The 25832-nt window shown below is 38.7% G+C and overlaps 1 long non-coding RNA gene across 2 annotated transcripts; it reads right to left on the reverse strand.

The window, feature by feature from the left end:
- Nucleotides 1-1049: 1049 nt before the first annotated feature.
- LOC112531722 lies at nt 1050-25832 on the reverse strand. Of its 2 annotated transcripts, XR_006938532.1 has the most exons (4): nt 25740-25832; nt 4437-4589; nt 3800-4069; nt 1050-1208 (listed from the first exon to the last, which is right to left on the reverse strand). It is a non-coding gene; the product is annotated as an uncharacterized LOC112531722 (long non-coding RNA). The 2 variants fall into 2 exon arrangements; XR_003073636.2 differs by lacking the exon at nt 25740-25832 and having other exon boundaries at nt 4437-5457.

A 25832-nucleotide genomic window follows, 5' to 3' on the forward strand; every position in this document is an offset into this window, starting at 1 on the left:
AAAAGGTCACATTAACACACTTCTTTTCCCATTTTTTTTCCTCTTTGAGGCATTATTGATCACTGACAGCTAAAATTACTACAAAAGCAGCTGAAGTGGCCACCACAGTGAGTCAGTTAAATTCACTGCAGCAGCGGGTCAGTTTCCGTATAACAAGTTTTTTTGTTTGGATGGCTGTATTTTTAAAGTCAGTGACATATGAAATATGCCTTACTTAGGGCCTAGGGCCTCAAGCTGGGATATCACTTTTCTTTCTTTAAAAAAAAAAAAAAAAAGAAAGAAATAAAAAGAAGAAAATTGTGTGGTTGCAGTGGTGAAAAGCTGCAAAGCCAGTGATCAAAGAACTAAGAGTGCTTTCTCTAGTACTTCTCAAATATTGTATAATAGAAGAGGAGGAAGATGTCCCCAAATAGACAAGGAAAAATCTCCACCTGGTATCTATCCTAGTTCAAGATACACTAATTGTCATCTGCATTCAACTTCCATCTTTATGAATTAGCTTATTGATTTTTAACAGTTTGTGATCCTTCATTGTACTGTAGATGAGCCTTGAGATTTGCCTGAATTATAAGTCTTGCAAAAGCTGCTAGGTCATAGAATTATAGAATGGTTTGGATTGGAAGGGATCTTAAAGTCCACTTAGTTCTGATGCCCTGCCATGAGCAGGGACATCTCCCACCTCCCACAAGATCAAGTTGCTGAGGGCCCCATTCAACCTGCCCTTGTATACCTCCAGAGAGGAGGTATCCACAGATTCTCCGGGCATCGTCACCCTCTGAGTAAAGCTTTTTTCCCTATTGCCTAATTTAAATCTACCCACTTTTTGTTTAGAAACATTTTGCCTTGTCTTCTACCTGCAGGACCTAGTAAAAAGTCGTTCTTTGTTTTATAAGTCCTTTTGCATATTGAAAAGCTGCAATGAGGGCTCCCCGGAATCCTCTCTTCTCCAGGCTGAAACCTGTGGAAACCACTGTCGAAACCAAGAGAAACATTATTTTTGAATGAATGAAAATCTTAATGTAAGGGATCATCACACTGAATGTTGACACAAAGGCAGTTCCAGAGAGCACCTACTTACTAACAGCTCTCTGCTCTATCTCCTGCAGGCACAGGCAGAGGTGGTGAAGTTTCAGCATTTTCATTGTCTTCTTTCATTCCAGGTTCACAACAAGAACATTCCTTTCTTTTTTTCTCTCTGTTGGGGGCATCTGAAACAACAGCAACCAAAAAACTGTTCCATGTTATTGCTTTACAAGTTTGAGTTAATGCTACAAGGAATGCAATGAAAATTATATATTTATCAAACATCTAGTGATACTGCTGTCTGGAGAGGTAGCATTGTAGAACAGTGTCCTATCAAACACACACAAACATGCTAATTACATTAGAACATCTTTTCTACAGAAACATGAGATCAAGAAGACCAAACACACCACTGTAACCCCACAAAGGGGAAGAAAAAGCAAAAGTAAAAGCAAAAGAAAAAAAAAAAAAAAAGGCTATTATAGCCACAAAGTAGTAGCATGTTTTATGGAGAGAGATTATTAGGACACTTTTGCCAGCTCATGATGAGCTGTTTTTTCTGAACTATTACATAGACTTTGGACAGGCTTTTAGCATTAAATAATTAACCTTCCTATAACATTTTATACATGTTATATTTTTGTCTTCTCCCACTTAAAACATTTTTTCATTTAGGAGATGGATTGAGCAGTTCTGGTTTGAGTCACAGTCTTTCTTTCACTGAACAATTTATTCACTGTTACCATGGAAATGATTTCATCTTTCCAATAGAAGGATTCCAGCCCTGCAGTCTTGTTTTTGTCAACCTCCAACTTTCCTTCTTTATTAATGTCACCGTTAGATGAGACTATTTACCTATGTCAAGAAAAAAACCTATTTAAGACAGTTTCTCATTGAAATTCTTTTTTTCTTTCTCCTGACCATTGAGTTTGGATACTAAAGCTCTCAATCAGTTTTTTGTCCTGTATGGATGTAATATGAAAATATAATAATTCTCCTTTCTCTGTCCTATGTAGGCAAAAAACTACTGTGTGACCAGCCCCCTATTCTGGCTGGACATAATTGGGCATAAATCCCCATTAAAGATGAAAAAGGCTTTGGCAATCAACATGAGAAGAAGCAAGGTGAAACCAACTATGATCATAGCAACAGGACAAAAAGCCAATTTTCTTCATAAATGGTGTATGCTTTGTGCCATGATCTTGTCTTACTTCCAAAATGATGACTGGAATAGAATTTGATTGCCCCGGTTTGTTTGGTTTATAATGTTGCCAGTACTTTAAGGCCTATTAAACATGCAAATCTAGAAGAGCTCATGACATTTGCTTGGATTTACTGGATCAAAAATATTCCTGTGATGGAAGAATTTAATTTGCTAAAGCCTCAAAGAACTTGATAGCACTTGGAGTGTAACAGATTATACAAAACTTATCTGTATTATTTATTTCTTCCCCTTATGTGAGAGTAAGCCTAAGAAGATATATTTATCTAAAAAAATGTATTACATGAAATTCCTAATAACCTTGTCCAACCTTTCAGAAGACATCAGTTCTCTTCCAGATAATATATTAGAATTACTGTAGTACTTTAAAGGAGTATCCTATTCTCCTTGGAAAGGTAATAACTTTTGAGTGGTAAAGAGAAGGAGGAAAGGTAACAATCAAGCGCAGAACCAAGCAAGCCAGTTTCTTCCCTTATTATAAGTGCACTGAAAAGGCTTTTGGGATTGAAGTTACCATGAAGGTGGATAGGGAGATTAGAACACCACTTCCTGTCTAGTCAGGTTTAAGATGTAAAATCACAATGCAAATTTTTCTTTTCTCTCTTCCTTAAGGGAGAAGAATGGCCCATGGAAGGTGATGGCAGAGGTCCAGGGATGGTAATTTCCATGGGCTTCCAGTGGATTTGCTGCCCTTCTGTTTCTGAGAGTTTACTGGGTACCATGAGCTTCTGTCCCCAGAAAATATGGTGATCTCTCTCGCACTCTGCTCTCCTTTTTGTCTCACTCCCTGGTCCCCTCCAGTTCTTGCACCACTTCTGGTATTTGTGAGACCTTCGTGGAGCTAAATCAACCTTGTATTCCCAACCACTTCTCTTTTGCATGTCACATTTTTGTTGTGCTAGCAAGAAGCATAGGCTCAGGAAAGCATCTAGCATGTACTGGGATTAGCCCAAGGGAACATATAGCCAGAAAGAAGAGGGAGTAGGAATTTCCACTTCCAGCAATGAACTGTAGCTCACAGGCTCATGCAGCTTCAACATCTGAGGCCATGAGATGGAGAGGCCATAAGCCAATCACCTCTACTCTCCTGAGACAACTCACGTGCCTACACACAGGATGTGAAGGAATGTGCTAGCGGATGACAGACGCCTGCCAGGGACTTAATTTCATACCAGTTGAATTCATGTCCTACAGTCGTAATATGCAATGCATTTTCTGAGGTCTTATTTTAAGATACTTTCCACTTTCTTCTTCATTAAAAGATCTGACATACCAGCAATTTACTGTGGAAATTAGAAGGGAACCAGAGAAAAGGAGATCCTTAACGGAGAATACTGCCAACACCTTGCACATATTTAACCCATGACTGGCTAGAAATTTGTTCACTGTGATGGTAGACCTGTAGCTCTGCTAATGCAGCCATGGATCGAGGGCTCTAAAATATGATACTTAAGCTTCAGGGTGGTGAGATGAGAAAGAACTCTCTATTAAATTAATGCTTTTCTCTAAAAAGTAAGTGGATAAAATGAGTGCTGGTCCAAGTTCACTTCTTACCGCATGTAGTTGTGCTCCTGTCAGATGCTGAAAGATCACAGAATAAAATCATAGAATAATTCTGTTCCAAAGGGACTTCTGTGAATCATCTTCTCTAACACTCTTCACAAAGCAGGTCCAGCTTCAAAAATATACTAGGTTGTTCAGGACCTTGTCCAGTGAAATTCTGAATGTGGCATTCCGTTTAAAATTTTCCTTTATTTTCAAGAGACTGTTTCAGCTTTTCCTGCATACTCTTCTGATATCTCTCCATTGGATAGGGTATTCACACTGTTAATAACAGAATAACATTACATTTGTATTACTCTTTGAAACTCATTGTTCTGAAGAATATGTGAAAAAGCATTAATTTCACTGTTTTATTAGGTCAAATGTCAGCAGATTGGCAGAAACAACCCTTCATGCAATCATGATTCAAATCATTGTTTAAAGACTACATTCTGAACCTTTTTACAGTTCCAGAAAGTCCTAGAAGACAAGCATCTCATATTCACAATCTTCAGCTTGCTCAACTGGTTTTGCGTCTGACAGTCCCCGAACAGATGATACTAAAGGCTGATTCATTTGTTCTTAGCTACTTTGGGTTAAACAACAGTCACACTTCTGCCAGTCACTAGCATTGTAATCACCTCCTTACCTTTGAGATTCAGCATGAGCTGGCTGGTTGTAGGTCTACTGTTTGGCTGTCCTCAGGTCTGGCTCCCCGTCAGCTCCATTTCTTAGAATGAGTTACAAGAACACACTGCACCCAAGCAAGGAAGCTGGGACTCCATCCTTTCACGGCTGTGTGCTGTGAACAGAAGATCTATATCTGTGACCCTACTAGATATATATTGTGGACTGAATCCATGTGCTACTTCTGTCCCCTCCTAGGATCTGTTCTGTGAGCAATTCTGTCTTTCCTGGAGCAGGTAATGATGAACACTGATTTAGCACTTGCACAGTTTCTCACTCTTTTTTGCTCTTCCCAAACTCACGTTTTTCATACTTCCCCGATGTTCTTTTGGGAGAAAATAAACCTGGCATTCCTGAGTTTATATTCCTATCTCTCCAACGCTGCTGTCAGCAGACTTGACAGAGAAAAGACATACTCTAATCCCTCTTTCAGCAGAGATGGGATTTTGTTGTGTTTCATAAGATGCAGACACAATACTCCCAGACCAGATGATGGAGAGCAGAAGCAGCACATACAAACACATGTTCACAAACATAAATAATCAGAGCTCCATAGCAGTCATGATGTCCTCACAATTTACTATGCTTCAACTATGACTCCTTTGCAAAACATCACTGTACTTGTGGAGAATAACAACTTCCTCCCTTTGCTGCTAAACAGCAGATTTAAAGAGGCTGTTTGGGAGATGGTAGAGAATGATTTGAAGTTCAGGATGGTTTTGGTTTCCTTGTTTGCAAGAATTGTATATCAGGTAGGAAAATATAACATTTCTCTTTGAAGTATACTAAACTTCAAGCATTTTAATGAAAATGTTCTTTCCCATCTCCTACTACATCACTGACTGTGCTTCCAGTAGAAGTCTCCTGGGCTTTTCTGACACAAGGCAGTAACATGAAACATAGAGATCAGATCAGTTATAGAACCATCATTCAGTTTTAAACCACAGCTTGAAGCAGGCTCAGCACTGTGAAGTTCCTGGGCTATATCTTACAGCCTTCTGGTGTGTTTTGTTCAAAGCTCAACTTCTGGATGAAATACGTACACCTTTCATAAGAAATCCTCTAATTGTCTATATTTCTGAACACAGGAGCTCAAAAGTTTCTTGTTGGATCAGTTTCTACAAGGAAAGATAAATTACATCATTGACTGAAGACGTCAAATTAGTGAGGCTGATGATCAAAAATGAATGTGCCCTTTTAATAGTTTGGGTCTCTCCATACATGGTATATTGTAATATCTCATTAATTTTTCAGATGGCTTGTTGCATTCTATGGCAAAAAATAGATAATGAATGAAGAAAAAAAGCCATAAAAGGTAGCAAATGTCCAGAGAAAAAGTCTATCTGTTCCAAGATGCCACACATTTCTACTGTGTCATTCAAGAAGATATTTAAAACCCAGCTGGACACAGTCCTGGAAAAAACGCTTTAGATGACACCACCTTATGAGATCACTTCCAACCCCACTGATGCTGTCATTCTGTGAATGAAGAAATCCTTCAGAGAACATTCTTCATTTTGGAGTAGAAAGCCTAAATACCTTTATAGGCATCATTTGGCATCAGTTTTCTTCCTGTTTTCACCAGAAGCTGTCTAAATGCAACACATCAGCATAGACAGGGATCATGAAATCATAGAATCACAGAATCACAAAAGTTGGAAAAGACCTACAAGATCATCCAGTCCAACCATCCACCTACCACCAATATTTCCCCACTAAACCATGTCCCTTAGTACGACACCTAAATGTTTACTGAACATCTCCAGGGACAGTGACTCAACCACCTCCCTGGGCAGCCCATTCCAGCACCTGGTCACTCTTTCAGAGAAGAAATTTTTCCTAACATCCAACCTGAAGCTCCCCTGGCACAACTTGAGGCCATTCTCCATTGCTAGTTACATGGAAGAAGAGTTCAACCCCCCACCTCATTGCAATTTCCTTTCAGAGAGCTGTAGAGAGTGACGAGTCTCCCCTGAGCCTCCTCTTCTCCCAACTGAACAATCCCAGCTCCCTCAGCTGCTCCCCATAAGACTTGTGCTCCAGACCCCTCACAGCTCTGTTGCCATTCTCTGGACACGCTTCAGAGCGTGTCTTCCTTGTAGTGAGTGGCCCAAAATTGAACACAATATTTGAGGTACAGCCTCACCAGTGCTGAGTACAGAGGGACAATCACCTCCATGCTCCTGCTGGCTGCACTATTTCTGATAAAAGCCAGGATCAAAAGAGCCTGTATAAATTTGGATTGACAGGAAAATTCTGCTGGTATGTCCTGCAAGGAGTACAATGTCCTAGGGCTGCAAGTATCGAATACAACTTACCCTAGGTTTGTTGCTTGGAACACAGTGATACAAAGCTCAGAAATGGAAAATAGGCCTCCTTCAGATTACCAGGCTCTAATTGCTAGTGCCAGGATTGGGAAGAAGAGAAAGAAGCTTAGACTGACTACAGCTAATTGAACTGGAAGGGATGGAGCAGCCAGAACCCAGTGCAGGTGTGGAGAGAGACCAAGGGACAACTCCAAAGAAAATCTTATCTGTAGCATTTTGTGAGCCTAAAATGATTTAGTGACTAATTACTTAGCACTGTTTTAAAGCAAATGCATATCTTCCTCCCTGCTCCCAGCCCCTCATACACAGATGTGTACATGTGAATTCTCCTCACCAGACTCATAAAATGAACCCTCTCAAGATGCTTTGAAAAATCAATTTCAATATATAAAGTGCAGTAGGATCTTTTGAGAAAAAAATCTCAGAAATGTCCCATTCATCTCATTTTCCTTACTTTCTGGAAGTATTTAGTCTTTATATAATATTCTGCTCTGATTACATAGTGCAAGTCTGCTTTTTCTGTCTAAAGAAGTAGTTATGAAAGAAGGCTAGGTTTGGGTTTTCTGCTTTTATGCACAGAAAACACGTAGTTTTGTTACTGCTAGCAACAACAAGCTCAGAAAATGATTAGGCTTTTAAATGTCTGGGTTTTGTGAAAAAGCATAAACAGGAAGGTGTGGGCTGGTTCTGAGGTTATCGAGAGCGGTAGAAGGAACACAGGGAAGAAGCAGAGTGACTGAGGCTCCTACACCAGTTTCCATGTGGATTCTGCTAAATCAGACAAATTCTTCCAAATTTATGAAATTTACAAATTTTAATAAAGTTTAGAATTTGGCTGTGGAAATATGTCAGGGCTACAGTCCTATTTTATCAAAATAACTGGTAATACTTCTGCAGATTTGAAAGGTTAATTATATTGTTGAGTAATATTTTAATTTATTCTAATTTATCTGATCTTGATTCATTTGCCTAATAGTTTTGCATATCTTTACATTCATTACAGTCCATTAAGTTAAAACCTTTGAACAAATACTAATTTGTGGCCACTTTCACCACTTTCTGCTTGAACCTCATTCTTTTCCAAATGTCATACTCTTTAAAACTCTCAGCATGAAAGATATGAAAATAAGCCATCATCTTCAATATTTCTGCTGTGGCATGGAATGACAGGTTATACAGAATTCTTATTGTTTTCAAGGGGAATTTTAGGGACAACTTAAATTATTATTGTTTTTCTTAAAATTAGTTTTTCCCACTGATTTTTAGCACTTTACCTCTGACAAAACTACTGTGTCTACTGATCATATTTCACATCAGAGATTGTTTAATGTGACCAAATGAAGACCCAGGAAGCATTCAAATATTTCTTACGCTTTGTTGAAGCACTCTGTTCTTGCATTTTCTGATACGCACCAACCCATCTCACTAGTGCTCATTCATAGAATCATAGAATGGCTTGAGTTGGAAGGGACCTCAAGGATCATCAAGTTCCAACTCCCGACACAGGCAGAGTAGCCAACTGCTAGATCAAGTACTAGAACAGACTGCTCGGGACCCCATCCAACCTGGACTTAAAATAATAATGGAAGGCTGCAATGAGGTCTCCCTGCAGCATTCTCTTTTCCAGGCTGAACAAACCCAGTTACTTCAGCCTATCTTCATAGGAGAGGTGCTCCAGCCCTTGGATCATCTTCGTGGCCCTCCTCTGCACCCTTTCCAAGAGCTTCACATCATTTCTGTGTTGGGACCCCCAGACTTGGACACAAGTCTGCAAGTTACCTTATCCTTGTAATCCTTGCAAGTTATCCTTGCACATCCTGCTATTCCCAGCTCTGTATTCTTTCATCCAAGTTACTGTATCAGTGTGTCTTAAGAGTTTCAGCAGTGGTACTTTTCTGCTATCATTATTGTGCTATTGTAGCTTTGCATGTTGATATCCCAATAATGTCAGGGCAAGTTCTCATGGGAAGAACTACCACTGGTGTAAGAACTACCTTCTTTTTCCTCACTTTATACTTCATCTTTTGTAGATCTTATCTCATACTGAAGAAAACTAAATATATGGAATAAGAAAGCAAAGAGTCATAACTGAAATATTCAAGAAATAGTATCCAATAATGCATGTGCACAAAAGTTTAACAAGTAATGGATATGCAAAAATTGCACTCAATTAGTTTATGCTGATGAGTGCTAATAGCATCTGTTGGGTTATAACCTGGCAGGTGGCTGAGCACCACACAGTCGTTTGCTCCCAGCCTTCCCAATGGGATGAGGGAGATAATCGTGAAGAAAAAGTAGAACTTGTGGGTTGAGAAGAAACTATTTACTAAGATAGAGAAAAGGAAAAGGATAATAGTTAGCACATATATATATATATATATGTATATATAAAAGTATATATGACAAGTGATGCACAAGCAATTACTTACCACCCCCCAGCCAATGCCCAGCTTGCCCCTGAGCAATGGAAGAAGGAGAGATGAACTCCCATCCCCTTACATGATGTCGTATGGCATGGAATATCCCTTTGGCCAATTTAAGTCAGCTTTCCTAATTCTGTTCCCTCACAGCTCCTTCTTCCCTTCACTGTGAATCACCTTGGCTCTGTACAACACTGCTTAGCAGCAACTATAAACACTGGTGTGTTATCAGCACTGTTTTTCTCCTACAACAAAAACATAGCATCATACCAGACACTGGAAAAAAACCAATTCCATCCCAGCTGAAACTAAGATAGCATGAGGAGACAATAGGAAGACAGAGCCACACATATATACCTTCTAATGAGCGGAATACATCCGCTTAGCACTCTCTACTTTTGTGGCTGGCTATGGGGAGAATTTTCTTGCTTCCCTTCCCTATTTCTCTCTTCCTCTCTCTCTTTCTCTCCCTTAACTCCTATTTTTTCCAGAAAAGTATCTTCCACTGTTAGAGTAGATGGATGTCATTAGCTACAAAAGACCTCCACTAATAAATCTCTGTGCATGCAAACCTGTTTCACTGTCCCTTGTGCAACATTACCATTTTCTCAGATTTCTGTCTGTGTACCTTCAGAAACTCTGGGTTTGATGTGAGCTTTTAGTATCTTCTGCATTTTGATGTAAAGGCTGATTATCTGATTGAAGTGCCTGTAATATACACATTGTTATCATATCCTCTATATTTGAATCAACAAAACCAATTTCCATATTTTCTATCTGATTTGCAGTGATCCATTAAAATCATTCTCCTTCAATAACTTGCTGAAAATAGCTTTACTCTCACTTTTGGAAGATGCTGCCAATATCCACACAGCATCACAGTATGACAGTTGCAATTTGTTTATCAGTGCATTAGGTTTTAACCACTGTACGTCCTCTCATCAACCAAAAAACAATTGCAGTCTGGAGTCTTATATCTATATCATTTCTATGAATAATATGTATAACTGAATTTAGTCCATCACTTGGTATCATTCTGTCACATGAGTGTCAAAGTGAAGGAGCTCTAAAGCAAAGAAAGAAAGAAAAATGGTAGTCATAAGGTAAAGAGTTCCGAGAGAAAAAGAGAACCATGGATTGAAAGCTTTTCTTTTTCTTTTTTTCTTCTCCCCAAATTCTAGGGAAACTAATATGGCTTGTAAAGACCCAATACATAAAAGAATATTAAAGAATTTATGCATTATTCTTGAAGGACAGATAGCAGATTTAGCTTGTAGGCCTACTGGGAAGAGCAGACTGACAGAGACATAGGCTGAAAAAAATGGCCCAAACAGCTGTATCAGTCTCCACTTTAAGAAGTTTTCAGCATACAAATCGAACACTTAGGCCTTATACTACCCTATTTTACACTTCTACATACCCTTGACTGAGCAAATGAGAATAATTTGAAGAAACAATTTTGAATTATTCAAGATAACTGAAGTGCAAGACAGCGCGTTAATCTTTTCTCAGTAGTCAATTTGTTGAATTCTGACTTCAGAGAGTGAAGAAAGAGAAGCCCATCTCTAGGAAGATGCCTATGACATGTGAGATACAGTTCACACTGTATCTGGGAAAATGCCTTACTTAGAAGAAGTCTGAATAACTAGGTAAGCATGATTATATTGCACTAACCCTGATAACATTGTGGAATTACTACAGCTATTCTGCTAACTTCATTGTCATGTTTCTTCACAATGTGTCATCCTATGTGAGGGGAGGCCATAGGTTTGTTTAATCCACATTATGGGACAAATAAGGAATCAAGGCTCCCGTGTAAATGAGCAGGGAGAGTTCCGTGCCAATATGATATGCTAATAGGCAAAAAGCTGATGGAAAAAGCATATTTGGTTTCTAATGAGGTTTGCCTTCTCCAGCACTCGGTCCTGCCAAAAGGAAAGGAAAAAAGCTGAAAGGAAGAAAAAAGTTCTTTTCAGTATTGTTCTTTTTTAGGAAAAAAAATCTTGGGATCTTACAATAACTAAAATTGGAGCAGGTCTCTAGAGGTCATAAAAACTAACAGAATTTGAAGACCTACCAGGACAGAAATTCTACCCTTGGTGCCTAATGGATTTCGTCAGTCTATCACTCCTTGCTTGTTTCTGACGAGCCACTGGTAAGAGAGATGAAAATAATCTATTCATGAAGTTCTTCTTAACTCAACAGAGGCCAGTGAGTGTTGCATGCTGTCAAAAAATATTTTTTAAAAGCAAATGCATTGAAGAAATATCAGTAATGATGTTACACTCACATTAATTAGGTAGGATATGATCCAAAATTTCCATTTATCAAACTAATCCTGAGATTATGATCAGCAGGAAAGGGTTTCAGTATTCAGAAGTAGCAGAAGAAGATGATCTATTGGAAAAATGTCTCTGACTTCAACACAGAACTTGATTACATTAAGTTTTTGAAATGTAGACTTAAATAAGTAATATTCAAAAAATCCAACTGTGAACTCTGACACACTGCTTTGTGTCTCTAATGAGTCTCTTCTTAATTCCAAATTTCCTTATTTTTATTATTTTTTCTTGTAGTATCATAAATAATTTAGTATTTGAGAATTACTCATGAAAATACTCTTTTTCTACTCAAAAAAAAAAAATTACTTTCAAATGGATTTTAAAATTCTGGATTTCATCTCTTTGCATCCACATTCAGTTAAATATCATTATAGAATTTTGCTTTGTATGATCTTCACTTTCAGATGCTATTTTTATTTGTGCTACCCTTTCAGATAAACCATTATCTGAATAAAAAAAGCCGAACAATCTCAGACTTTTAAGGTAAAATCCTTTTTCCATGAAAAAGTAGTAGATTTTTTTTTTCTAACAATCATTTAGTTTGCCAATTCATATTTTTGAGAACCATTCAATTATATTAAGCTGTTATTTTTTGTACATTTTAAAGCATGCTGCCAATGACAACATGTTGAAATTATATCAATGTCATTGTTTGTGACTGATGGTTTTACTGTATTTCATTGGTTTATTACCCTTTCTGTGATAAGGAAATCCTGATGCTGTCACATCAAGTGTTAACTGGATTTACCTCTTTAGGCAGGGAATAAATTGCTCTTTCACCCTTGCATAATCTGATTGACGTACCTACATTGAATAGGCTCCTTTTATACCATGACAATGAATCCCATTTCTCTTGTCATACTTCATAAATTCTGCACAGCCAAATTACCATAGTCTGTAAGTATTGTGAAATTATGAATACAGCAAAAGGTAATCATGGTTGGCCACACTTTGTAATGAAGTATGGAGACTAAATGAATTCCAGTGACTGTGATATACTTCCATGTTGGCATTAAAACTGTCACAACCTTTTGCTGCCTGTTTAATGGACATGTTCCGAAACAGTTATTCCAATGAAGCAATTTCCTTTTACATAATTTAAAACTTTTTTTTTTTTTTCCAGTAGAGCTGTGATGTGTATTTTGAATTGTGCTAGCTAAGAGAAAGGATGAACAACCTCTTTTTGATTACTATTTGGCACTGAGCAAGAATAGTTTGTCTCCTTTAGTGTCATAAGAGGAAATGTTTTGTATTTCGGGCACTTCTGGAATAATCAGGTAGTCAAGTTTCAAATTTTAGTTCTCTTGCAGCTGTTCCAGAGCTGGGAGAAATCTGGGAGCCTGTGATTTGAAATTCACAGCTTTGAGTTAGATGCTTCAGCTCCTGACACAATATACAGAATAAATTAGTTGTAAGGGTCTGTATAAAACTCATTACCTGGAATAAAGACTTGTCTAAGCTGAATTAATGCTATGGTATATATTTTTCTATTATATGAGGCTGTGTGGATGGAATTCAGATACTTAGTAAAGGAAAATCTCAGTGATTAGTTGATGTCATTCAGTTTTCAATATGAAAATAAATAGGAGCAAGTAAAAGCCTCACTAGCACTGAAGATCTCTGAAAGGGAGGATATATGAGAATGTTAACAGAGCATTTCATCCTGCATCACAATCAGTTCCAGAAAACAAAGGATAATCAGAAAGGAGATGGCTTTGTTTCTGCCAATATGCAATTCCTCACACCTCATTAGCCATGTTTTTCTGAAGAAGGGATGATTTTGAATCTCTGTAACTGATGCTGAAGATGCTTGAGATGCACCTGAAAAAGAATCGTAGGAAAGGGGGACATTTGCACAGATTTCAACGGCAGAGTGAAAACACACAAAGCTTTTAATTGGGCAAAGACTGAGGAGAATAATTAGCCTTTTTGGAGCACCATTTGAACCACCTGATTTTCTGAGATGATACCAGACCAGTTCCATATGAGATCAAAAAGACAGAGGGAGTATGGAGGACACTAAGACAGTGATTAACCCTGACATTGTTATTATAGGGTTACAGAAGATTACCCCTTCAAAAAAGTAATTTTCCTATGACTTAACTTTGAAAAGCACCAGTGCAAAAGCTAAGAAAACAGTAGAAACACACCGCTAGGATCAGAAGACATGACCAAGGAACTTGGGGTTTGTGGGAAGGGATGCATGCCATTATCAAAAAAGCCTATATCAGCAAGTAGTGTGGCCCAGTATAAATGAGTCTGCTCAGGAAAACACTTTGTGTTGACAACCCAGTGTTCACATCGCGTATGTTTCAGGGTATCTCTAACTTGGTTCTCCAGTTCCCTGGACTGGATTCTCACTGGCAGCTGCATGCCTAGTGTATCTTCTATTCTGGTTTCTTATCCAAGGGAAGTAGAAGAGAAGATGGATTTCAAAAACACAACTAAATTACAGAATCATAGAATCGTACAATATCCTGAGCAGTAATGGACCCACTAAGATCTTCAAGTCCCATTCCTGGCTCTACACAGGACCATCCAAAAATCAAACCATTTTTCTTGAAAATGCTAGTGTAAATTGCTAGTGTAGATACATTGAGAGCTTATCTGCACTGAGGCAGATAAGAGATCATCATTGCCTGGGCAGGACTCAGCTCCTGCATGCTTGCATCTTCATATCTGTTGGTCTGGCAGGGAAGAATGATGTCAGCATCATTTTTCTTTGATAGCACTGGAGAATAAAAGCAACTTTTCAGGTCTGCAAAACCATCTGATCCGGAGAAACTCAGAGCAAACATGCAGTTTAGGCACTGGTTTACGTGATCTCTAGCTGTGGTGGCTGACCGTCTGATACAGATTGTTCTTTATGTTGGTTGTTAGTGAATGAATTGGTGGTTAGCGTGCAAACTGACACATTGCTCTTCAAAGTCAGAGAAAAATTATCTTTTTTCAATAGGCCACTGATTAGATGTGGCTGAGTCAGAAGGGTATGAGTCACCACTCAAATGACAAGAGTAAATTTAGTGCCTAGGGGAAGGGAGGCGGCTCTTAAAAGCAAACACATTTTGGAACTGAGGAAATCGAAGCCAGGTCTCCACCACAAAATTTTTCAGCATACCTGTATTTTCTAGAGGTGCAATCACCCACAGAGTTGACACTGCTTTATTGGCAAAACCTGTGGTGCAGACAGGGAGGCTTCAAGAAGAGTGTTTGTCATGAAGTTGTTGCTATATAGAATAAGAACATAGCCAAACTGACAAAAAATGCCTTCAGGAAGATTTTGTCAGTGCATACTTGGGGTGCTCCTACCTCAATTAGGACTTTCAGAAAGCAGGAATCCCTAAGTCTAGTTTCAATATCCTGAATGGATTTAGGCATGAGCTAGCTCTCAGCTACATAGCTTAAGCATGTGACATGTGACATGGGCAGATCCAGGTGATAGGGAAATCTGTAGCCTCAGTCAGAGCTCAGGGATTAGCAGATGTGGAGTGGTTTAGATGGAAGTTTTGGACCTCGGTGTCTCAGTTGCTGCTAAATGTTGTTTTAATGTCATTTCAAGAATTTAGGAAAAAAGTGATCTAGATCAAACTGTCAAAAAGTGGCTTTGCAGCAAATTATCCCATAACAAATATGAGTAGATCACACTAAACTGGAGCAACCTTTCAAGAGAGATCTAACTAACAGCACACTGGCCTGAGCTCCTGAGTGTCAATGAACACTTTGATGAATGAGTAGATTGGCAGAACAGAAGTTCTTACAAACCAAGGAGTCATTAATGCACAAAACAGACTGTAAATGCTGTTGAGGACAGAATCAAAACTGAAGATAATTGCCTGAGACTGGAAAAAAAAGGATTTGAAAATAACAACAAAAATCAGTAGACGGTAAAAAACAACTCAGGAAAAAAAAAAGCGGCAACAGTGAAAAAAATTAAAGATAGATGAGTGAAATGGTACCTTGGAGAGAAGGCATTAAAATCTGCTGTGGACCACCGACTGTATGACAGGACTACAGTGCAGTGTTGTTATAAACAAAGCAAATCGCCATCCCAAATGAACAGGAGTGTCATCTCCAGAACTTATGAAGCAATTAATCTTTTTGTCTCCACTTAGCTCGAGGCACTAAACTTTAAGAGAGATGCAGTCACACTATGAAGAATAAAAGGAGTGCTATCTATCCATCAATACCGAGGTAATTCAGTTTATTTTTGAAATAAAATAAAGAATGGAAGAACATAATAGAAATTCCAATATTGAGAATATTGTTGAAAGGGTGATGATACATGAATCTTCATTTCCAAGAAGTAAAAGACAATAATTAATTTTCTAGGACAAGGTATGGTTTAAGTATTACAGAATGTATTCCCAACCACAGAGATAAGCAAGCATTAGCAAGCTATCCAAGCTGTGGCAACCCTGCTACTAGAGGTTTTAAAGACTGTCTCAGTAAATTTTTGTAGGGGAGAATGTCAAGGTTCTTGGTCTTCAGTCAGAACAGGGACACAGCTGTGCTATGAAAGTAACTTCCAACTTCATTATGTAGTGGAAATGCATAAAAAATTGATCATGACTCTTTCCAGAAGCAAACAGCATAAGAACATGGAGCAGAGGCACTGGGTGTGATTCCAATTGTATATGAGAAAGATATTTTTTTTCCATGTGTGTAGCTTAAAACAGCAACAGGTTGCCCAGAAATGCTCTGAAATCTCCAAGTTTGGAAACGTTCATAGTTCTGCTGGACAGGGCCTCTGTTACTGCTTTGAGCAATAGATTTAACAAAGGACCTGCAGAGATCCCATTTGAACTGAATTATTCTGCAATTCTGTGATTCTCTTGTTATAGCTCGTGCAAGAAAGGGAGGTGTCGCATCACCATAGGCATAAAAGGTTGCTTTTATTTCAGAGTAGGAGGACGTTTGCCCATATTGGCATTAGTGATGCATTATCTCTAGACAGTCTGGGATCTTCTCTGTAAAATAAAACAAGTTATTGTCCATAATTATCTTCAGCCTACATGAACAAAAAAAATTCTTTATAAAAATACCTCTTTACTCTCCACTCAATTCCACCCCTTTCTCTTTAGATATCCAAATGTGTTAATGTTTTTAATTAGAGAACACAGAAAAGAGTAATATCAAAAGTTCTCCTTGGAAATCTGCATTACTGATTTGCCTTTGATTCTTGTCATCGAATAATTAGCTTTAAAAATGTAATGTCAGAATGTCTGGTGAGGAAAAAAAAAAAGCACAAAAAGCCCACACCTGTATCTTATGACATATTTTGTGAAGAAATCTGACTTCAGACTTGAACTGAACTTGACTATAGTACTATGAGGCGATCAGAAAAGCAGCTACCTCCTTTACTATAAGTTCTTTAGTGTGTAGGAGTAGATGTTTCCTACATTGTTATTATAAAATGTTCCTTGGAGACATAAAATTGTTTCCAATGAAGGATGAGAATTTTACAGTATATAAGCAAAAATAGAAGTGTGCTCTTTTTTTGCAAAAGTTGGTTTAGGCTTCTCTAAGTGTAAATGAAAACAGCATTTGGTCCAACACAATTTGAAGCAAAGCATTGGGTTAATTTCAGTTCTGACTACATGCACAGCAGGTCTTAAGAGATGGGTATGCAGTCAGACATGATGGCAAAAAGCAGCTCAGTCTACCAGAAGGCCCTTCCACAGACCGTTTGCCAGTGAATGAGAAGGGTTGCTCATTTTCCCTTCACTGGATTTTAGACAGTCAGTTAATCATATGACAGAGTTGCTTTCCAGGAAGAAAAAAACTTACAAAATGAGGCTTCTAAAAGCCCTCAGGAACAGAAAGAGGCATGCAAATAGAGACCCTGACATGTAGGAGATACTCAAAACCAGAAATATTTTTTTAGGAACACTGTAGAGCAAGGATGCTCTATTTGAAGAAATAACTTCTTTTCTAAAGCAATTTGGAAATACTTAGTGTGATCACAGCACAGAGGAACAGGGAAGAATGACTGCACAGAGAAGAGGAGCTTCCTACAACAGTGAGTAGTGTTCACACATCTACCCTTTTACTTCTGCTAGGCCTCAGAAGACAGAACCCTTCCCATGAGCCATTCTGATGTATCCTACCTGGCAGAAAACTAAACCAGAAGAAAACACCACTGTTGGGTAAAGAAACTCAAGGAACTCACAGAGGATTGACCTGCTGAGGGTCAGAATCAGTGCAGCAGAGCAAAATGACATCACAGATCCAGGAAAGATGGAACAGGAAAAGGGAGGTCTACAAATGGAGTTGTCCTCTTCAGCTTCTGAGACAATAGATCAGTTCAGCTGCTTGACAGATCTCAGCCTTACACACCATTCTCAGGATATAGTGTCTCCATAGGTACAATTTTGTCTCCGAAAACTCTACAGAGAACCTAGAGTAGTAGCTCAGAGTTAAATGTTCAACTTTTAGGTGCTTACATTAGTGTATCAAGAGAGGTGATCCTTTCACTGTACTAAGCATTGTTGAGTCTGCACCTGGAGTGCAGTGTCTGGTTCTGAGCTCCCCCTAGTACAAGAAAGACCTGGACTTGCAGAAGAATCCAATGGAGGGCCAGCAAGATGATCAAGGGGATGGAGTAGCTCTCTTATGAGGAGAGGCTGAGAGAGCTGGGATGGGAGAAGAGGTTCAGAGATCTTGCTAATAAGTACTTGAAGTGAGGATGCAAAGAGGATGGAACCAATCTCATTTCAGAGGTGCCCAGTGCCAGGACAAGCAGCAATAATCACAAAATGAAACACAGGTGGCTTCCTCTGAACACCAGGCAGCAATGCTGTGCTGTGCGGTGCTGGAACATTGGCAGAGGTTGCTCAGAAGCTGTGGAATCTCCTCCTTGGAGACCTTCAGAAGCTGCCTGGCCATGATGTGTCTGCTCCGAGTGCTCTGGGTAACCATGCTGGAGTAGGAGTTGGGCCAAAGGGACCCAGATCTTTCTGCCAACCTCAGTCATTCTGGGATTACATAAAATCATGAGTTACCTGTCCTCATCATAGGAATAAAATGTACAGTATTGTAGATGCATATGAAATGGATATGGAAGCAATGGAGGAAGCCTACTAAAGCAGTGCTTCCTGGTCCTGCTTCCTAACACCAACAAAGCTGCACTAAGTGACATCTTACAAATCACACACTCCAGTCTAAAGCAGATGTGTCACATCCAGGATAATGTCACTGAATTAAAAGCAGTGGTTTCAGTTCTCATGATTCCTCTCCAAAGGCAGTCAAGACTCTCCACAGCATTTCACTGTGACAAATAAAAAGCCAATAAGATACAAAAGAACAGCATCATAAATTATCCTAGTAACAGGAAACAACGACTTGAAAAAGAAAGCTGGAAAGGTCATCCTAATAGCACTTTCAAAACAGTTCGATTGGTTCTGGGAAATATATTTGAATGTCAGAAGACTCCTGAAGCTAAGGCAATAATATACAGAGTTGGGATGTACCGATGGCTCTCCTAAGAGTCAAGTCGTATCACCAGTATCACTCCTGAAGTTGCCACAAAGCCAGCCACTTGGGAACAAGAGAGATCAACTAGTTCTTTAGTTAGGCCTGCTTGAGCAATTATCATCTGACCTACGAATGCTGTATTGTTGTGCTTACAGTTAGCTGAGTATCCGCAACAAAATCCAGACAACCAGGTTAAGTGCATAAATCATGCTTTTCTGTGCCCAAAGTGCACCTTTTTAAGATCAGAGCAGAGACCCAGACCACCTGTTTTATGTACACAGCTGCTCTGCACAAGTCATGGAAGGAGATACCTGTCCTGAAGAGCAGCCCCAAAAGCTTAGTTACTGTGTAGGGTGATGCCTAAAATAGCCAGTAAGAAACAATACTTCTGAACAATAATTCTGAACTCGGAACTGAGGGTTGCAATTAAGGCTTTGATTATTAGAACTAGATTACATAGAATAAAATAAAAGGAGGAAGGGCTGGAAGCCACACCTACTACTTCCATGTTAAAGGTGTGAATTAAGAGGACATCAGAAAGCAGCAGGGAGTTGTTTTCCTCAGTTTCTTGGGACCTATCCTGAACCTTGTCTTGAGCACCTACCTGAATAGCAGGATGACCATAGGTCCCTCATGTTTTAGGAAAACTGTGGGTAAGCGGCATTCAGTTTTAGCTCACTAGGACTTGGAAATCTAGAGTTTATCTAGTTCATACAGCGTGAATCTGACTGTCTGTTTCAATCAGTTGCTCAGAATACTTACAGGTATTTTAGTGAGAACAGTCTGTGACTAGTTAATTCTGTGGATTATCTTTTCTGTTTTCCCTAATATACATTTTAGAGCAAAATCTCTTCAATCAACTCTACCGTGTCTACCAGACACTAATGTTGCAAATAACAATAAAAACAAAAACAAACAAACAAACAAAACAACCATGCAAATTAAGTTTCAGCATACAATCTTCAAGTTTCCTACAAATATTATCAAGGTGAACAACAGCTCACTGGAGAAAAGCAGGTCTCAGAGGCTATTTCATAGAATCACAGAATCATAGAATGGCCTATCTCAGTTTAAGACCATTCCCCCTTGTCCTATCACTATCCACCCTCGTAAACAGCTGTTCCCCTTCCTGTTTATATGCTCCCTTCAAGTACTGGAAGGCCACAATGAGGTGTCCCCAGAGCCTTCTCTCTTCCAAGCTAAACAAGGCCAGTTCCCTCAACCTTTCCTCATAGGAGAGGTGCTCCAGCCCTCTGATCATTTTAGTGGCACTCCTCTGGACCCGCTCCATGAGCTCCACATCCTTCCTGTGCTGGGGGCCCCAGGCCTGGATGCAGTACTCCAGATGGGGCCTCACAAGAGCCAAGTAGAGGGGGACTATCACCTCCCTCTCCCTGCTGGCTATTTCATTTGTACTGAGCCAAAACTACTCTGTGGTGGAACACAGGGTTCCCAGGAAACAAAGACTAGACATAACAACACTACAAACACAAGAAAAATAAAGAAAGCAATCATCTGAGCAGGTTTTTATGCATGTCACCTACATCAGTCCCCTGCCACACAGATAGCACTGTATTTTTTAATAGACAGTGTTCCGTGTGTTTTATCACAACTGGCAGGCAGCATCTCCCACTTTGCCAAGAGGTTATGGCTGAGTTTGGTTCCTTTCTTACCAAGAAGTAGCATCGCTGACTCACTGGTGTCGCAGAGCTGGCTTGACCGTGCTTATCTTAGGAGAAAAGCATGAGGTGATCTGCTGTGAATGCCCTTTGCTAAGGGATGCTATCACCAAAACCAAGAAAAAACCTAACCAAGACCAAGAAAAAACTTGTGATGGTACTTATAAGTCATAGGGCAGCCTTAAATAATGATGTCACTCCCATTTAGAGTTGTACCTGGTCCCCCTACATCACTGTTTTAGGGGTTGTAAACAACCCACTAGTGTTAACATAAGAGTGGTATGACTTAGACCTATGTAATATGAACACATTGCAATTAAAAACAAAGCAAAGTGCTGCCTCCTTCAAATATTTCAATTACTCATTTGCCATGATGCTGGTGCCAGTAGTTTCTTGGTTTCCTATTGCCCCACTACCATTCACTAGACGAGGAAGAACCCATATCTGTGCATATTACATTCTGTACTTGAAGAAGCAGAAGGTACTCTGTCTGATTACCGAAACAAATGAAGGACTTCAACTCAAACAAAATGGACTTGGGAAAATGGAAAGCAGGAGAGAGAATTTTTTTCATGATGTGGGGAGTATATTTCAAGGATGTGGGTTGTATGCCCTTTGTCTTCCCACTTTGTTTTCGCAACTACCAATTTTAAGTGAATGAATTGATGGCTTTTATAAAGACTTCTAGTCCAAGTTAGGCTATGTCTGCAGTGACACTGTATATACTAATGCATCTTATAAAAAAACAAGCAGCCCTAAAATCCCAGGAGTTTTTACCACCCATAGGTTTAGAGGATTTGTCAAGTCCACCTTAGAGCCTGTCTTCTTTAATTGCTCAAAACTGACTGCTAAAGTCTCAGTGCAATTATGGCTGGAAATAAACTGTATTACACAGCAATTTCAGTTCATGATCGGTAGCCATGGCAACATCAAGCAATAAGGCTTAAAAAAAGAAATGGCCTTAACGGGCAAAAATGTGTATCTTGAATCCAAGCAAGTGGAGTATCGAGGAGGTTTTGTTTATTCAGAATGAAAAAATATTTTTTTCTGCCCCAGTCAATTTTTAGTATCTATTTCAAGGCTATTAACTTCTTCATTTGCCTCACTAGAGCTTAACACATATGTTCTTTATTTTCAGTTGCTTGCTCATTAAAGGCTTCACATTGAGCTGCCTATTGTTTGAAGCACTCATATATTGTGATCCATATTCCTATGTGGCCAGTGATATCAATAACACTCCCTGTCACGTGAGTTTTGCATTTAGCCTATGATATGTTATTAACATGTTTACTTCGGTGATCAGTGCAAGCTTCATCTCAGTTACACAAAAGTGAGAAAATCCACTGAAAAAAATGTGATTTTGGTAGCATGGTCAGTATTGTTGAAATCCAATCCCAAGATCCTTTACCGGCTGCATGCTCTATAAAGTTAGCATCAGTCTTGTTGCCCATAATTGTTTTGAAGTGTGGGGTTAGTTCCTAAAATCCTTTCACAACTTTCACAGCACCGCTTTTATGAATTCTAATTGATACTGCATTTTTGCTCTGTGATCAGCATTGGGAGTATAAGGAAAGCAAATGGGCAAACAGCGGATTTTTGGAGAACTGCATAAATTATCCATAAACAAGTAAGTCTAGCTGTTGAATCTGTTGGTTTCTATAGCTAGAGACAGATGTTCTTAACTTTCTTAGATTATCATTATCCAGAAGCCTAAATATTTGATTTTTTTTTTCCCACTATCCAAAAACCATTTCCACTGCTATAGTAGAGAATTATACTGGGCTGACATGATTTGGCCTGAAGAAATCCAAGTCTGCTGCTATCTCCAGGTTATTTTTCCAAATTTTTAAAACATTTCTTTTTCTACCAGATTTTTTTTTCAGGGAATGAATTAAACTGGCCATAAAACTGTTACCACATGATCACCTGGATTCGTTTTTCCTCCCTTCACAAAGATAGGTCCCGTTAAATAAATTTGTTCCTTTTTGGAGAACAAGAGCACAAACATTAACTTTTCCAAGAGGCTAACTTCCTCCATTTCTTCAAGGATCTTATGAAAAAGTGTGTCAGACTCAGGTGAGTTGAGAATGTCTAGCTTACCTCATTATCTCTTTAATTAGTTCTTTCCATATTCTAGACAGAGACCTTGCCCCTTGGTGTTGGTCATGTCTGTGTTAGCTTACAGTTAACATTTTCAGTGAAGCCAGGCTCAGAAATGCATAAAACACCTTTGTCTTCTTTTTGTTAGTCACTTTTTCTTTCCATTAGCTAGCAGAAAAGTATGGACTTAGGTCTTTCTTTTGCTTTTAATACGCTGGTTGAAGTTGCTGAGGATTTCCTGTCATTACTGAAGTTTCCTCACAACCACATTTCGTTTATGCATTGTCCTAATGTTGCTCCTACTTGCTCAGGTTGTCTTTTTATATCTATCCTTAGTGGTTTGATCTACTTTCCACATTATTCTTCTTTCTTGGAGTTGGTGTCAATGAAGAGTTCGCAATTTAACTAACCCGATCTCTTAACATTTTTTAATCTTTCTGCACTGGGACAGTTTGTTCTTGTGCCTTTACTGGTGTTGTGTTGAAGAACAGCCAGATCTCTTTAATTTTGAAGATCCATTGACATTTCTGGAAATGCAATACAGACTTAAAGTTGAACAATATACTCTTCATTAGAGTTTGTTTCCTGCATAAAATTGCAACGCAGCCTTGATAAAAGGATCAATCTGCACATTTCCAGTGCAAGCAAAGCAAATAATCTCCAATTAAGTGTCCCCACAAACATCTTCCAAAAACATTGCTACCTAAAAAGGCTGCAGTACACTTTCACCCATGAAGCTGTACTGTCACTGGAAGGGTCTCTAAATGAAGAAATCAATGTCCTTCCAGGAAAATGAAGAACATTAAATATTATGGACTGGTTCTTTTTCAAAGATAGGCTGAAACTTTGAAAGTTTGTCCAGATTTCACTTTTCCTAATCTTGGATCATTGGTTGTATTGTTTGGTACTGTTTTGTTTTGTTTTTCCAAATTTAATTTACCTAATAATAATCAACGATCAATGTATTAATAATTTTCTGCACAGGTATATGTCAGTTTCTTTACAATTTGACTTTACCTCTTTTTTGTAAATACTACACTATTAGAAGACAGTGGCTCTTGTGCTGGTCATTAAAATCGTGTCACACCAGAAACACAGTCTTAATTATATTTCTCTTGTTATTTGTAGTTACAAAAACTATGTCAGAGAATAGACATTAATTAAACCTCTTTGCCTTCCTATCTGATTTTGAATACTCAGTGCCTTAAGTTCTCTCTTTACATTTTCCCATGTCCAGGTCCTTCAACAGCACTAATTAAAAGATGATACTACGGCAAAAAGGTTTCAGTTTCAGTCTCAAAACTAATCAATAACTATCAGTCCAGATGATTTATAATTCCTTTTACTCTAGAACATGGTCATTCATACACATTTAATAATTTATTTTTACAACACATTGCTAAATTACTATCGTGCCTGTAGGAACATCAAGGAATGAGTGGTCCGCTGAATGGGGCATGGCAGTCACAAGTAAAACTGGAGTCTCCTCTGCATTCTAACTCAGACACCAAAACTTTCCCTACACACAGCAAATGTTCTCTCATGTGGAAGTGCATAGAAGTTATAGGGGACTGCTCAAATGTAACTGTAAGGCTTCAAACTCAAGACAATTCCCCAGAATGCTGAGGACTCAGAAGCATCCCTGTAAGTTTCATTTGCTGTACGGAGGAATGAAGATCTCAGCTCCACCATCCAGCTTATATACTTGAAGTTGGATGGTCTGAATTCTCTGCATTCTTGTTTCAGAGGCTAGTTTAAAACCTACAAACCTTTCTTCATTAGGAATGCTTTTTTCAGGATGCTGAATGTTGGGGATACTTCGAGGAAAAGCATTTAAGCACTTTCAAAAGCAGTTTGCCCTATCCAGTATGTAATTTCCATCATGCTATTTCCATAATGCTAAAAAGCATTACAAGAAATATCACAATAGGAAAACAATCAGAATACTACAAAGAAGTCACTTAGTGAGCAGGCTCGAGTAGCAAAGCAGAAGTAAGAGCTGTGAACACAGCCAACCTCTGCAGGAAAGGGGAAGAAACTGGAACCTGACTTAGGAATTGAGAGAAACTGGGAGATAATGAAACCTAAGAAGAATTTTTAAGTATCATTGTACTATGGCTGTGCTGATAGATAAAAGAAGGAACTAGACTGAATTTAGAAACTGTACAAATTAGTGATGATATACCATTAAAATGTACTGGCAAGATATTAAGTCCTTATTTTGTAACACTGGGCTTAGGAAACCTCCAACTTTTCAGCTTGTAAGCAGACACCACACCCCTGCCTCATTTGTGTTTTCGACTTGCTTACACATCGATTATGTCTGCACTCTAAAACTTGGCTAAATGTTTTAGAGAAGGTCTGCAATCTGTTTACAAGTGACACTGATACCTGCTTCACAAGACCGTCTGGGAGCAGAGCTTCTTCACACATAATTATACTATTTAATTCTGCAGAGTATTCCAGAGTATCTTTCATGAAAGATGTTCTATGCAAATAATTACAAAATGCAACTGGCTTAGCAGAGTCACTCCAGGAGCTGAGCGGGTCATTTTTTAGTAACAGCATCTCTCTCAAGTCTAACTGTATTTGTTTTTTGAGGGAAAGTTTCAGTGATCTTAGGGGATTTTTATCTGTCAAGCAGGCCATAAATGCTGCTGCAGTTCAGCTGTGCTAAAGAAACCGGACATCACATAGCCTAGAAATAAAGGCTGAGTACCTGGTGTAATCAGTAGCAGAAATTAAACTACCCAATGCAAATCTATCAGCAAACCACAACAAAAACTCATTAACACCTTCATTCCAAAGCAGTCTCTTTTAGTAACATAAACCAAACCACACATTCTAGAATTATAATCCTAAAGTCTAAGGGGTATATTTAAGAGGCAGCTGTGACTTTTCTGGTTGTTTGTAATAGCATTTACCTTCATTGAAGTCATTGTTGACTCTCAATACATCCAAACTCGTCTTCAGATTTTGATGTTTTTTTACCTCATGCTTTGCCCTCGATTTGAAAT

Source organism: Gallus gallus, chromosome 2 (genome assembly GCF_016699485.2).
Source record: "Gallus gallus isolate bGalGal1 chromosome 2, bGalGal1.mat.broiler.GRCg7b, whole genome shotgun sequence".
In the NCBI taxonomy this organism is placed as follows: Eukaryota; Metazoa; Chordata; class Aves; order Galliformes; family Phasianidae; genus Gallus; species Gallus gallus.